We start from the raw sequence: 14,582 nt of genomic DNA on the forward strand, positions 1-14,582 counted from the left end.
TCCTCTGTTAATTCACACATAAATGATCTCAGAGAACACATTTAAGGAACATTTCCTGGGTACATTTGCTCTCCTCTCTCTCTGAGGGCTGCAGTGGGGCACAGCCCTACAAGTGACTGGCACATAAGTGAAATATGCCTCCCCCCTTGCCCTGCCTTCCACCACAGAGGGTTAAGAAGGGGTTTAAACCTCTGTGAACACGATGCTGTTCGCTCCATCCCTGATTTTCTAGAGCAGGGCTTTGCAGCGCAGCTGCATGTGATTAGGGCATAGCAAGCCCCAGGATTCAGGCAGCCCAGCAAGATCTCATTCAAAGTCTCATTCAAGCCTCCAACCGGTTCTTTATTTCCCTGCCATCGAATGCTTGTTGCCGGCCACAGGGAGTTACAAACACTTGTATGTGTTTGTCTAGCTCCCCCATCTGTTTTCCCCCTGGGTGGCTGGGTGGTTTGGCATTGCTTTTGTGCGTGATAACATCCATCCCAATCATTCCTGCCTCTACCTGGTCCCAAGCAGCATGGAGAAGGCAAAGTGAATACCTAAAGCATCTTACCTACCTCTGCTATGGGCATCCAATATAGCTCCTTAGCTCAAGCTAGGGATGGAAGAGGAAGTTGGAAGGAAATTCTTCTTTCTTTCAGGGAACGGCGGGGTGCACATCAGCCCCCTGAGAAACAAGAAGCAGTGGGACAGACACTGCTTCACAGCTCCACAAAACCCCACAAACTAAGAGCCCTGAAGCGTAAGGAGCAGTAGGATGGTTAAATAGCCTACATGCAATTACCCTCAATAAAAAGCAACTGTCCTGCTGCAGGCTTTAGGAGTCAAATGGAGAATCCCTGTCTTAGTATTCCCTGAAAGAAAGAAGTATTTCCTTCCAACTCCCTCTCAATCACACAACAGATCTCTCTGTAGCAGCAATTGCTCCAGGAGAGCAACACCAACCGCTCTTCTAGCTACGGCTGCCTCACTGATAAATGTAAGTGAGAGAAATTCTCTTACTTTGGCCCCTGCAGCTTCCAAATCGTACCCAAAGAAAACTCCAAGAGCCCAAACGGTTTGGAACGCACGTGAGGTGCAGTACATCGAGTATCCCACTAAAAACCCCTGCTTGCCAGCCTCTGCAAATGAGCACATGTGGTTTCATGCCAACCGCAGTGTTTGAGATCGCCGCCTGCAAAGCAGAACGCCTTGCCTTAGTTCACAGGGCTGCCACGAAGATAAACTGCTTGTGAAGTGGTTCAGTTTTAATATGGGATTCACAGTGGGGGAAATGCTCCTAGTTAATTATTGCTATTAATGATGTGCTTACAATAGAGCTGTACAAGGAACTGATATTTTTTGCTGCGCTGGACGCGCTGAAAAATAAAGAGCAAGGAAGACTCGTTCTGGGGTGATGTGATGAGCATTTTAGCTTGACATGAACATATAATTTGACTTTAAACAACGAGCTTTTGGGTTTGGAGGGGGCTTTAATTCATCTTAAATGCTGATCTTTGTTCAAGCTCCTGAAATGTTGTTTTGAGAGGAAAAAGACAGCACGTCGTTTTACCTTTAGTGAAAGGCAAGATTCGCCCGTCATGGATTTCCTGTCAAAAGCATTTGACAAACTGGGTAGAGATTTACAAGTTTTTCACAGGATGAGGCCAGGAATTCCTGCCCTGTCTCCTGTGTGCCTGGACTGAACAGTGGGAATAAATAATGGATCTGATCATGATCCAGGTAGGGAAAAAGATGCCATCACTTCACTTTGATGCACTTGCATGTGGCAACCCTATAGGAGAATAGTCTGCAATATTCATTAATTAACATCATTATAATGATGCAAATGCATGGGGAGAGGGTTTGAAGCTGCTTAGGAAGCTAACTTCAACGTTTGCTTCTCAATGCTTGGCTCTTCCAGGCTGTGCATGGCATCAGGACCTTATGAATACACCGTGATGGGAATCTGGCACATCAGCTCTGTTACACGTTATTACACCTCTCTCTTGTGTTCCTGTACTGAAGTGCAGCAGGCGATGTCTTCAGTCCTATCAGTGACTGACAAACCCCTAGAGCAAAGCTGAGTGAAAGTAGCTTCAGCTTTTCCATGTCTGACTTCATTGAGTGTAATGTAAAAAATGCACTTGCTAAAATTAGCCCCTGTTGCTTCTTGCAAGATGACACAATTGGGCTCAGGACAGCAACAGCTCTCAATCGTGATGTCATCTGAAGAAAAGAAATCAAGATCAGGCTCTTGTGCTGAGAACTGAGGTCAGGGAATGTGGGATTTTGCTGCTGCTCCAAGCTCCCCACAAGGCTGTGTCCTGGCAAGCCCAGGGCTTCTCGCTTTAGCTTTGAAACAGAGAAATGAAGAGATCTGATTTAAAGGGAATGGTGTGGATGGTCTGAGGAGGATGCACAGCGTGGCTGACCTGAGAGCCTTACGGTGCTGGGGTGAGGGATGCTGCCAGAGGGCAGAGAGGTGGTCACTGGGACCAGCTACATGGATGACGGTGATGGAGAAGGATCCTAGGAAGCCAGGAAGCTGTGGGTACGGGCTCCTCCTCGGTAGGGAGCTCCTGGATGGAGCTGTGACCCCATGGGTTGCCCCCATAGGCCCAGCACAACCTGCAGATCATCCCTTCCTCCTGCAGCCACTCCAGCGTGTGGCCAGAGTCCTGTCCCCAGGGTGCTTTAGAACACTGCTCCCGGGTGTTCTACAGCATCCCCTGGGTTTTGTGAGATGAAAACAGAGCCCAAGAGACAAGTCCCATCTTCCTTCAGGGACGATCACCCCATCTCTCTGTACTTCAGCTTCTACCCCCCTGCAATGGGGGCCTGATGCCGTCTTCCTTTGAAAGGTTTCTGCAGTGAATAGGAGTCAAGAACAGACGCCGGGAATTTCCAGAAACTTCTCATCAGATTTCATAACATATCTGAGATCAAAAGTGGAACCTGTCAGCGCCACAGGAAGCATTTAAAGGCAGTCACGAACAAACTCAGACAAAGGTTTCCTCAGGGAAATGCTTCCACATTAACTGTTTCACTTGCTTTCCAGTTTCGCACACAGCCTAGCATGATCAACAGGGTTTTAACATCAAACCAGACTGGTTTAGCATCTTATCTGACACCCTAAATAAAGCAGCCCCGATCAGTCTTGCTGCCTCACCTTTTGCCAGTCTGATCACTTTTGTTTCATGGAATCACAGAGTGGTTTGGGTTGGAAGGGACCTTAAAGCTCCTGCAGCTCCAACCCCTGCCATGGGCAGGGACCCGTTCCACTGGAGCAGCTTGCTCCAAGCCCCTGTGTCCAGCCTGGCCTTGAGCACTGCCAGGGATGGGGCAGCCACATCTTCACCTGAATTCAGTGTGGATTAACCTGGCTGAGAGTCCCAGGTTACCCACCCTGAGACCTCAGGCTTCAGGCAGGGCCGTTTAGACAGGACCGGCTCAGATCCAGATCCCGATGGTTTTCCCTCTGGAAGATCTGCATTGACCTCAGGGTGGAGGGCAAGGAGCCAATGGAGATGATCAGGTCTTTCCAGAAACATCCCCTCACTCCACACACACATCTGAGGCACTGGGATGCGGACGGAACCACACAGACCCATCCGCTTCGCCACACAGCAAGGATGGACCCCGAGGTACCACTCCTGATAAGCTGCTCTCAGTGTCCCGCTCAGGCCGAGGCTCCCTCCTGTGTGTGAGCTTTGCAGTCTTAGAGCCTGTGACCACGGTTGCAACATTCCTTTTGTTTTCTAGGAATTCGACTCCACCAAGGAGGGAAACCACAGGGAAATTGTTTCAGTGTGCGCTCGGGATAGGGAGCGCAGGGATGGGGCCGAGGCGTGATGTCTAACCCCCAGCTCCACGGCCAAGATGCTTAAAACAACACAGGTTTATTTCAACCTAAGGAAAGGAACGTTCTTCCTTCTCTTTAGCTTGGCAGGCAGCGGCGGGCGGGCTGAGCCCAGGCAAGTGCAGATCAAAGCCAGGCCAGGCTGCTGCGAGAACTCAAGCCCTGGACATTTATTAAGCTTTGATTCATAAAAAGCCGCGCAGTGAGTGCAGTGGGATTGCACTGTGGAACTTCTGACAGGGGAGCTGCCTTCCTTAGCAGGAAAATTGCCTCTTTCTCCCGCCAGCAGTAAGGTGATCCCTCCTTTTCCTGTGACATTCCAACCAGGGATACAAACACCTCTTCTTGTTGCCCTCAGGTGGGCTGGATGGAGCCTGCATCCAGCCCTTGCTTGAGGTGGTGGGAGTCTCGCAGCCGTGGCGTGGTCATCGCCAGGCAGATGTGAAGTCTCCCCTCCACAGCCCCAAAGAGGCCCCCGGTACCCTCATTTCCCTTGGCTGAATGCAAAGTCCCCCATTTTCAAACCTTCTTTTTCATCTGTAGCTCTTTTCTCCCCTTTGTGCAATCTGCAGCACAGAAGTTTAACTTGGCAACGGTGTTGGAACAGATGGAGAACACTGGACCAACTCCCCAGATCCCAGGAACTTCTGCTCAATGCTGCATGCAGGATTTCCAGCCACTTACTGCTTGCATCTGCCAAGGCAAAGCCTAGAAACAGTTTTCAGATAGAGAAGTTGGAATTTGCTTTAGGACATCAGAAACGCACAAGTCACCACATGAGCGTATTCCCCAGTGGAAGATCCAAAGTCCTCAGATTCCATGGGAACTAATTTCTAAGTGAAAACAAGAGGAGAACTTTAGGGTTAAGCCTAGAACCATAGAATCCAGCCTGGTTTGGGTTGAAGGGACCTTAAAGCTCCTCCAGCTCCAACCCCTGCCACTGGAGCAGCTTGCTCCAAGCCCCTGTGTCCAACCTGCCCTTGAGCACTGCCAGGGATGGGGCAGCCACAGCTTCTCTGGGCACCCTGTGCCAGCACCTCAGCACCCTCCCAGGGAAGAGCTTCTGCCTAAGAGCTCAGCTCAGTCTCCCCTCTGGCAGCTTCAAGCCATTCCCCTTGGCCTGTCCCTACAGGCCTTGGCCAAAGCCCCTCTCAAGCTTTCTTATTGGCCCCTTTAGGTACTGGAAGACTGCTATGATATAATATCCCTTCCTACAAGTCACTTGGTACAAGTATCAGTGTGGTTAAACCCAGAGCCAGCTTATCTCAAAGACAAAGATCAGGCAGAGCCTTAAGAGCACATCCACCCGCTCCCAAGCCCAGCTGTGAGCAGAGCCCAGGTTGGGTCATTCCTCAGGGGAGAGAACATCCCTCTTTTTCCTCTCAGTGCAAACGGATGAGTGAAAAACATGTTGGTGCTCATGAAGGCTGTGCACAATCCAAGGCCAGAGCAGTCAGTTGACATAAGGAGACAGGGCAAAGGAATGATCCCACAGGGACTGGAGAGGTTCAGGAGGGGAGCAGAGGGCAAAAGCTCCCTCTTTTCCATCGTAAGGTGGTTACTGGTCTCTTTACAACGTGCAGTAAAGGACAGGCTGGTTAAAATTACAACAAGCTCAACTCCATAAGGTTTACAGAGAGCTCTGGAATGGTGATGGGTAGAAGTCTCCCGTGTAAAGCAGATTTTTCTAACAGGAATGTTGTTTGAAGGTCTGGAATCATCTCCAGATTCTTCCAGTCAAAACAAAGCAGCACGTATAATAAGTGGCAAGTGAGAAGTTCAAGATTTGGTATTTCTTAGCCTTCTTTTTACTTTCACACCAAAAAATTTGCAGGGGACCAGATGGGATACATCGGAAGGTGCTGATGGCGCCGGCCAAAGTCATCGTGAGGCTGCTCTCCATCATCTTTGAAAGACCAACCACATCCTGGGCTGCATCAGGCAGAGTGCAGCCAGCAGGTCACAGGCAGTGATTGTTCCTCACTGTTCGGCACTTGGGAGACCACATCTGGACACTGTCTCCAGTTCCTGCCTCCCCAGTACAAGGAAGACACTGGCGAACTGGAGGATGTCCAGCAGGCGCCACTGAGATGGACAGGGCTTGGAGTGCGTGGTGTGTGAGGAGAGGCTGTGGAAAATGAGTTTGTTTAGTGAGACGGCAAAGGGAGGAGGATCTTGGTACTGTCTGCACCCACCTAACAAGAGGGTACAGAGAAGACGGACACAGGTTTGCCTAGAGGTGTGCAATGAAAGGCCAAGATGCAATGGACACCAGCTGGAGAGAGGGAAATTCCACTTAGATTTAAAACCTTTCTTGCACAAAACTGGTCAAACCCTGTGAAGAGGCACAGAGGGATGATGGAGTCTCCATTCCTGTGGTAACTCCCACTCGACATGGGCTGGAGGTGTGCTCAAATCGGACTCGCTTTGGGCAGGGGAACATCTCTGGAGGTCCCTTCCAACCTGCACAAGGCCATGGTTTTAAGATTAAAATGACAGCTCCGTCTCAAAGTTTGCCTTGTTTAGGGTTGATAAAATACGATGTGAGGCCAAATGCACAATTTCATTTTAGGTCAAAGGACAGATTTCAGGTGGACCGAACTTACCTCCTTATGGATTGCAGAAAGGCAAATGAAAGCGTCCCATTCCCTAAAGGTGAAAGCAGCTGGGGCAGTTACCTATTTATTTGGAGAATAAAAGCTGTCCTGCGTATAATTTTCCTCTTTTTACATATGGAAAAGACCTGTGAGGTCACCTCTTGTGTTCTCTGCCAATGCATGATGTTCTATTTCATTTTGTTTTCCTTGCTCAGTAGACAAAACAACTCAGGTTAGTTGGGAGCACTGAGCTTTGGTTTAGTTCTTCGGAACATGCCTACGTTTGGCACTGCCCCGTTCAAATGATTGAGTGGTTCCTCAGGACTCCCGAACACAGGAGCAGAGCATGAACCATGTGATGTGAACGATGAAGAGGAGGCTCAGGGGGGACCTTCTTGCTCTCTACAACTACCAAGGCCAGGTTGGATGGGGCTCGGAGCAAGCTGCTCTAGTGGAAGATGTCCAGTTGGAACTGGATGAGATTCAAGGTCTCTTCCAACCCAAACCAGGCTGGGACTCTATGATACACCAGGCAGCTCGACTGAGGCAGCATGCAGTGCTTCACATGGCTGCATTGCCCTGGATGGAACCTCTTTAATTCTTCTCCAGTGATATGTCATCTGTAATATGTCCCTTGGCTTGTGCTGTTCAAAGGAGGCCCACAGATTTTGATTTGCCTGTGCAGAATCAGTTGGTAAATGCAAACTTACCTCAGGTTTCATTCTGCCCAGGCATTCTTCACTTCTTGTCCTAGGTTTTGCCTCCACAGAAGGTGCTGCGCAGAACTGCATCTGTATTGTGAACATTGCCAGACCACACAGGCAACTCTGGAGCTGGAACAGTACAGCGTGTGCTGGAACACTCTAACCGTCCCACAACTGCAGCCCAGTGCCACGGACAACAAACCAGCCCAAGCAGCAAACCCAGCCCTGTGTCCCTGCAGGAACCTGCAATACTTGGAATGCTTGAGGAAAGCCCAGTTCTGCCACCGTGAAGTCAGGTTATACCAAAAGCAGGGGAAAGAAGCTCCACTCCAATTAGTATAAGGAGGACAGTTCTCCTGCCCTGAAAACCAGCATCACATCATGGGTCATGTCCAGATCTTTAAACTCTCTTCCTGCTCCAGGACAAGGCAGTGACATCTAAACTGGATCTTGACCTCACTCATCCCCTGAACTGGCTGGAAGACTCTTCATTGCCTTGCTCCAAATCTGGGTACTAGCACTTTATCAGCTTGGACTATCCCAGAGCGATGCCAGCCCCATGCAAGGGTCTGTTTGGTTCCTGCTCCGACCCTGTTGTCTAACAACACAAAATAGGTTTGGAATTCATTCCTGAAAACCACCGAAAGGCCAAAAGTGATGAGAAGACACCTGTGTCCACCAGGCACTCAGTTACAGCGGCCATGTGCAACAGCTAAGAGCACAAGGATGCAAGATCCCTGTCCTCAGTCATGCGCAGCCTTCAGCATCCTCACAAGGAACGCGCACAGCAGAGGTCTTTGTGTCTCGGGCTGTCTGGCAGAAGACCTTTCTGTGTGTCTTGGGACTTGCATCATTATTCTGTCGTCCTGCAAACATTATTAATATTTCAAGGTCTGGGGAAACAGATTTTCCCTTTTATTCTTTTGGCTCATGAACAGATTCTGCTTGTCAGGGTCGTGTGTGAGTCACCAGCACCCTCTGGTATGAGTTAGTCTATCAGCTGATGTCATTGTTTGGCCATAGTAACCTGAATGTCTTTAGTCCATCGCCTGCAGGGTCTCTTTTCCAGTTCAGTGTAATGACAGAATAAACCAAGAGCCAGCAGCAAATCTGTTTCCTTTTAACATACATAGATCCGAGCTAATAGTTTAGCTCTTACTTCTTTGCCTTCCCTGGGAGGTGCAAAACACCCTCTTTCGTCTCGGCTCTCTCCGCATGGCTCCAGCTGTGAACTAAGAGCAGAAGCAAAGTTTCCTCAGTGCCAGCACCTCCATGACTCAGTCACTTGAAAAGGCAGCTCAGGGCTGACGGCTGACACGGCGCAGGCGGTGGACGTTGGCCCCAGAGGGCTGAGGTGGAGGCACCGGGAGCTCTGCCAGGAAAGGTGCTGCCGTGGGCTCACACCACTTCCGTGGCTCTTTCTGTTTGGTGCGTGGTCAAGGCTTCCACTGAGCTGGGGAATGAAAAGCCTGAAGGAACAGACTGACAATCAAACTTGACTGCCTGAAGAACACGTGTGTATGGCCTGTGATGCTCCCCATGCTCTCTGTGATAAAAAAGCTAGGAGAGAAACTTAATGACACGTTAAAGAGTGGTGGTTCAGCTCCTATCGGTGAATACAATTGAAGCTTGCTGGACTAGGAAGGCTTCATTCAGAGTTTGGTTCAAGGATAGTGTGGAGGTACCAGGGGAAACAGCAATGGGGCGAACACCACATGAATGGCATCGGTCGGGTGTGTGTGCAACAGGTTAGGAGCTGTTTAAGACAGTTATCGATAGGGATCATGAGTGTGCAGTAACAGTTCTGGCTCTGTGATCTGTCAGGCTTCCATCAGAGGCACAGGGAGAAAACGTAAAAGTACTGGCGGGGACATCTGCAGGCCCCAAACTGGACAAGCTTTCAACAAGGATAAGGACAAGGCCATCAAAGGGAGCGAGCTGAGCCACAGCGGCTGTAAAACACAGCTCCAAAGCTGATCAAAGGCCTGGAGAAGGTCCCTGGCCACAGGGCTGGCACGGCTGATCCTGGCTTATCAAACAGGAGGAAGTCTGAGGGATGAACTGATTGCCAGGCATGGATATCACTGGGGGAAGGCGGAATGTGGGATAGGAAAGAGCTCTTTCCCACTGGGGAAAACACAGAATCAGCTGGATGCCAAAGCCAGAGGATGAAAATTAGAACTAAGGAAAGCACTTCTAACACCAGGGATTTGGCAGTGCAACTGGCTGCCAAGGAATGATGGGCTCCCCTGTTCCCCAGTGCCTCCGATCAAGTCTGGATGCCTTGCAGGAGGAAATGCTCTGGTCAAACTGAGTGAATTAGCTCAGTACCAGGATAAATGGGTGAAATTCAGTAATCTCCGATATGTATGAGGTCACTCGAGATGGTCCCATGTCCCTTCTGGCCTCTGGCTCTGTGAAACTGTATCACCATGCAGATGTCATTACACCAGCTCACTCAGTGTGTGACGAATTCCTGGTCCTTCCCCAGGCTGCTCATCCCTATAAAAATGACAACTGGGGTATTCACAGTTTCAACTAAAAAGATCTGAAAACCCTTTTTCCCAGGGTTTCCTCCTCTGAACCTATTTCTCTGGGAGTTCCTGACTTTCCTGGTGTGCCTGTATTTTTAATATAAGACTAGGACCAGACTCCCCAAAGCTTCTCTTCTATCTACAACACCCCAGCTCGGGCCAGTGAGTGTCCTGCAGGTGCAGTGGAGCCCATCAGTGCTTGGGAGCAAGAAGCTAAGGGCAGATTACCAGCAAGTTACCCACAAACACTGGTGGCCACATCTTGTGCTGATGCCCCAATAGCTTCAGACAGACTGGAGGTCTCTGTCGAAGGCTGCTCTTCTTTGCTTGCCCTGCTGAAGAGTCCGCAGTGAGCACCACTGTCTATCCAAGGGTCAGCCTCCCCGTTTAAGAAACAATATCCCATGTGTGTGCAGTTCAGCACAGAGCTCGGAGATGTTTCCAAAGCTGCCACCTACGTGGTCCATCACCCGTGACCTCAACAGAAGGCTGAAGTCTGAACCTCCCTGATGCAGCTTCGAGCCATTCCCAGGCGTCCCGTCCCTGGATCCCAGGGAGAAGAGCTCAGCATTTCACATCTCCTCCTCAGGATCAACAAGATCTCGGCTCTCTTTTCTCCACAGAATACATATCCAGAATTCTCCTTCTCAGAGGACATCCCTTCCAGCCCTGTCACCAGTTGTGTTGCCCTCCTCTGGATGGCTAAGGGGTGGTGGAGACCCCAGAGACCTGCTGACTTCCCAGTGCTTGCAGCAGAAGGTGAGGGTGATGTGTTTAAGCCATAAATGTGGCCCAAGCCATCCCCCCGCCTCCCTAGACAGGTTTGCTCCAGATTCACACGAGCCTTCAGGGACATCTCAGAGCCTGAATTCACACTTTCTGCAATGAGTCAGAGGATAATTTCCTCCTCTTTTTTCACCCTGGAATCTCGTCTTTCCCCATGTCCTTTCAGCCCCATCTCTCCCGTTTCCTTGGCTCTTTCTGCAGGGACACAAGCAAGGCCATCCTGCAGGAAGTTTGTGTCTTTCCTGCAGCTGCATATCACCCAGGGTGTGCAGGGTTTCCTGGTCCCACTCACTGGAGACATGAGTTCATTCAGGCTCCCTCCAGCTAATCACTAACAGGCATGGAAAAAACCCCTCACACACCAGAGGAGAACATAAACATCACTGTGATGTGCACAGGCTTATGAAGACAGGGCTATGTGAAACACATGGTTCCATTTTAAAAAATACTCTTACATTTCCAGAGCCTCTTTTTTTTTTTTTTTCCTATTTTTTTGGCTTTTTTTTCCCCCTATTTTTTGGCCTTTTTTCTGGCTGCTTTCTGGGCTGTGAATAGCAGGGCTTGTTTTGTTGTGATTGTTGTGTTTTACGAGGACAATACCACGGCCATAGCTGCAGACATCAGATATGTCGGTGGGGAAGATAAGCTTCCTGCAAGAGCTCTTGGCTCCTGCCCAGCTCTCCATTAACTCCTTCTGGGATTGCTCCAGGTCTGAGAGCCAGGGCTGAGCAACAATGGAGTGGTCAAGAAGCCCCATATGCTCCGAAATATTTTATCTAATCTTCCTTCTTAAACACTTTCAGCCCCTACAGTTGGATTCTTCAAAGTCCTTCTTTGTGCTCACAAGCCATTTCCTGACAGCCTTGGGTGTGCAGGGAAGAAAGAGGCTTCTCTGCCTGGCTGAGACAGAAGGCAGTGAATGTGGGGAGCGTAACAGGCAGTGCAGCTCCGAGGGCTCTGTGAGCACCTAGAATCAACTAGGCTGGAAAAGGCCGCTCAGGTCATCAAGTCCAATGAGCCTGAGCCATCAAGTCTGCCTCCTTCAATGATCAATTGTGTGGATGGGTGAAAGCGATGGGGAGAAGAGAAGCTTTTCTCCTTACACACATACCTGCAGCTCCATTAACACCCTCTGCAGCTACAGGGGTGAAGTTTGGAAGGGCAAACTGACACTAGGCAGGGCCAGATGTGTCGGATGGATGCAACCTGCCCAAGCTTCCTCACGGGGGACGTGGTGTCTCCAGGTGTGACAGTGGTTCTGCTCTCTTGTCCAACACATCCCTCCTCCCACTGCAGGCATGGGCTAGGAGGAGGTTCCTCTGAGTCCACTCCTGGATCCCTCGAGGCAATGATGGAAAGGGAAGATGACCAGAGGCCAGCTCGGTGAGCTCGGATGAGAACTAAGCCCCCAGCAGGGCAGCGAGAGCCAGCCCTGCTTGGTCTGTCCCAGTAAAACCTGATCACAAGGTCCACGGCGCTCAGCCCCTTCTCCAGAGAGGTGACACGGCTCATAGCTGCCTCTGTCACAGAGCCCCGGCACTCCATCTTCGGGTCATTGTCAGGATGGGAACTCCAGAGGACACAGATCCTGGGGGGGGGGTGGGGGATGGAACTCAGCACACTGATGTCCAGGATGGCTGTTTGGGTACAGAGTCCTGGGACTGGCCCGTTCCTCCTCCTCCCATGGGTCTGACCATTCTGGTTGCCAACCTTCTCATCACGGCAGCGTTGTTTCCACTTCAAAAGCACCCCCAGACACAACCCAGCCTGCATGGGCCCTGCTCTACAGCAGAGTGTAAACAGGCAGACCCCCTTCCAGGCAGGGCCAGGAGGCCACTTTGGGAAGACATCCCAGGAATCCGGCCCGAGGGCTAAAGCAACCCTGGCTTGGAGGGGTGGAACCCCAGGAAAGTCACGTTCTCTGAAATGCTTTATTCATTCTTGTTGCTTTTAACACTGGGGCAGGAAAAATTGTCTTGTTGCATTGAGATGAGATGAGGGTTTGCCCATAAAGACCCAAAGGAGAGCACGGTTATACTTAGTGGGACAGCAGCTTCACAGAGGTAAAAAAGCAATCAGATAGAAGAGGGCATGTGCAGGGTGCAGAGAGCCTCTCATAAGCCTGATTGCAGATTCCTCCATCTCCCTCCTTGCCATTGCTGCCTTAACCTCCTACTTGGAGGCTGCTTGGGATTCCAGCTGCTTGGTGAAGTGAATGAGCATGGGCATTCAGCAGAAAGGAAGGAGTAAAATGCAAGCTAACTAATCCAATTCAAGTTAACCAGATCTAATCCCATTGCATCGGGACCGTCTGAATCGGCTCAGCCAGGGGGCTGTGGAGGGTCCTGGGTTACTTCTTCATAGGAATCAAATTGGGCAAAAAGTAACTGCAACAGCAGGATTTTAATCTTTCCCAGTGGGTGGATGAAACCTGGAATAAGACAGAGAGAATATCCAGGTGCCTTCCTGGAGACTTCTACACTCTGCCATTCCACTGCAAGCATCTCTGCAAGACCTTTCACCCCCTCTCCTGCATCCTGTTTCAGTCCTGTTACACTGTCTTGTTTGTAAGTAGGGAAATGAATCTGCTGTAATTGCTTATGTTTTGCCCATCCTTACAAAGAAGTGCCCTGGAACAAGCTCCAAATGCTCAGCACTGATCTTAGAGCATCTGTGCCCAAGTAAAAGGCAAAGAAATCCCTCAATAATACTCCTAAGCTGTAGGAGCTAGAAAAGGACTCGGGTCCCATCCCAGCTCTGCTGACTCCTTTGCTATTGTACTGTGCTGCATCACCCCTAGGCTGGGATATACAACTCCTCTCCTACTACACTCCTTCTACAACTGAGGCCCATGCTCTCCCCCTTCTCCCTCCCCTCCCATGTTGGACAGTGCCGTGTTTATTTTGGTGTTAACTAAGAAAGCCTCTTTTCTGCTGGCTGCTTGCTTGAATGAGACAGAAAGAGATGAAGAGAGGAGAGCACCCGGGTTAAAGAGGGGGCAGTGGGGCTCCTAGCCCTAAACATCACCCAGACATCACGGGCTGCTGTGCCCCCCCGGCGTCTTGGGAGATCTGGGGCGATCTCAAGGGGAAATCAGGCTTCTCCAGCTTTCACCCAAAGCAGTAGGATTCTGCCCACTTCCTAGAACATTCCTGGAACTGAGCATTGCAGAGGTGCAGCTCTCCAAAGCCGTCACGTTCCATGTGGAAAGCTGCCACGGCGCTGAGCTCAGGCTGCGCTCCACTCAGAGCCCAGGGCTGCTGCTTCCAAGCTCTTGGCACCTTCCCCGCTCCACTCGTTTGAATCTGCTGGAGTCAGCCGAAGCTCCTCTCCCTCAGTGCCGGGGAGGAAACACCGAACTCCTGCTCTCTTTATTCCACTGGGCCACTGCAACACGGAAAACCAGCTGCAAGGGGTGCGCAGCGCTGTGAAGCTCAGGGGGAGAGGGGCCGGTTGTGGGCTCAAGCCACAAGTAGTGCCACCGCTGCACAAGCTCTGCAGAGGTGCACACCGTGCCCGGGTGCTCCTGATCCCTCCCGACTTCAGGTTCAGACAGCCCCGTCTGTCATCGGGCGCAAGAGGAGACCGCGCACACTGGGAATTGTGACAGATGTAAATCTCAGCCTGACCCGAGGAGATGGGCTCTGCTCTTCAGCTGCTCCATCAAACGGGCTTGTGGATACGCAAGTGGTAGGGAACGGGCAGATAGGAAATGGGTTCTGCGCCAGGCTGGGCTGCAGAAGGGCTCGTTGCATGTATCCAGTGTTAAAAGCCACTGAAGAAATACTCCAGGGTCAACCTGTCACTTCCTTTGCCACTTCCGCATCCCTTGTATCACTGCACTGGATTCCAGCTTCCCTGGCAAGCGGTTCACGCTCAGCCACAGCACGGTCTCCTTGCCTTTCCTCAAGCAGCTGATGGGAAAGTTCCAGCTCTGGCCCTAGGTACTGCTGCCAGCCCTGCCTCTAAGGCAGCAAGAAGATGTACTTCTGCCTCTTATTACTGCCTCTAAGCCAGTGATAACAGAAGCACAGCCCTGGGCAGGAGCAGAGCATGCAACATAACCTGACAAGCGCAGCTACCCTTCGAGCAAAGGAGGCTTTAGAAGAACGTGGAGGAA

General features: G+C 50.7%; 1 protein-coding gene across 1 annotated transcript in view; it reads right to left on the reverse strand.

The window, feature by feature from the left end:
- LOC130605605 (fibrillin-2-like) overlaps positions 1-692 on the reverse strand; it is a 95,432-nt gene extending 94,740 nt beyond the window's left edge. Inside the window, exon 1 of the mRNA XM_057421218.1 lies at positions 558-692. The gene's annotated coding sequence lies outside the window, so the exon portion shown is untranslated. The remainder of the gene's footprint in view (positions 1-557) is intronic.
- Between the last annotated feature and the right edge of the window lie 13,890 nt (positions 693-14,582).

This window comes from Pezoporus wallicus, unplaced genomic scaffold (genome assembly GCF_028554395.1).
Source record: "Pezoporus wallicus isolate ANWC-B61680 ecotype Strahan unplaced genomic scaffold, APGP_CSIRO_Pwel_v1 scaffold_14062, whole genome shotgun sequence".
NCBI classification, from domain to species: domain Eukaryota; kingdom Metazoa; phylum Chordata; class Aves; order Psittaciformes; family Psittacidae; genus Pezoporus; species Pezoporus wallicus.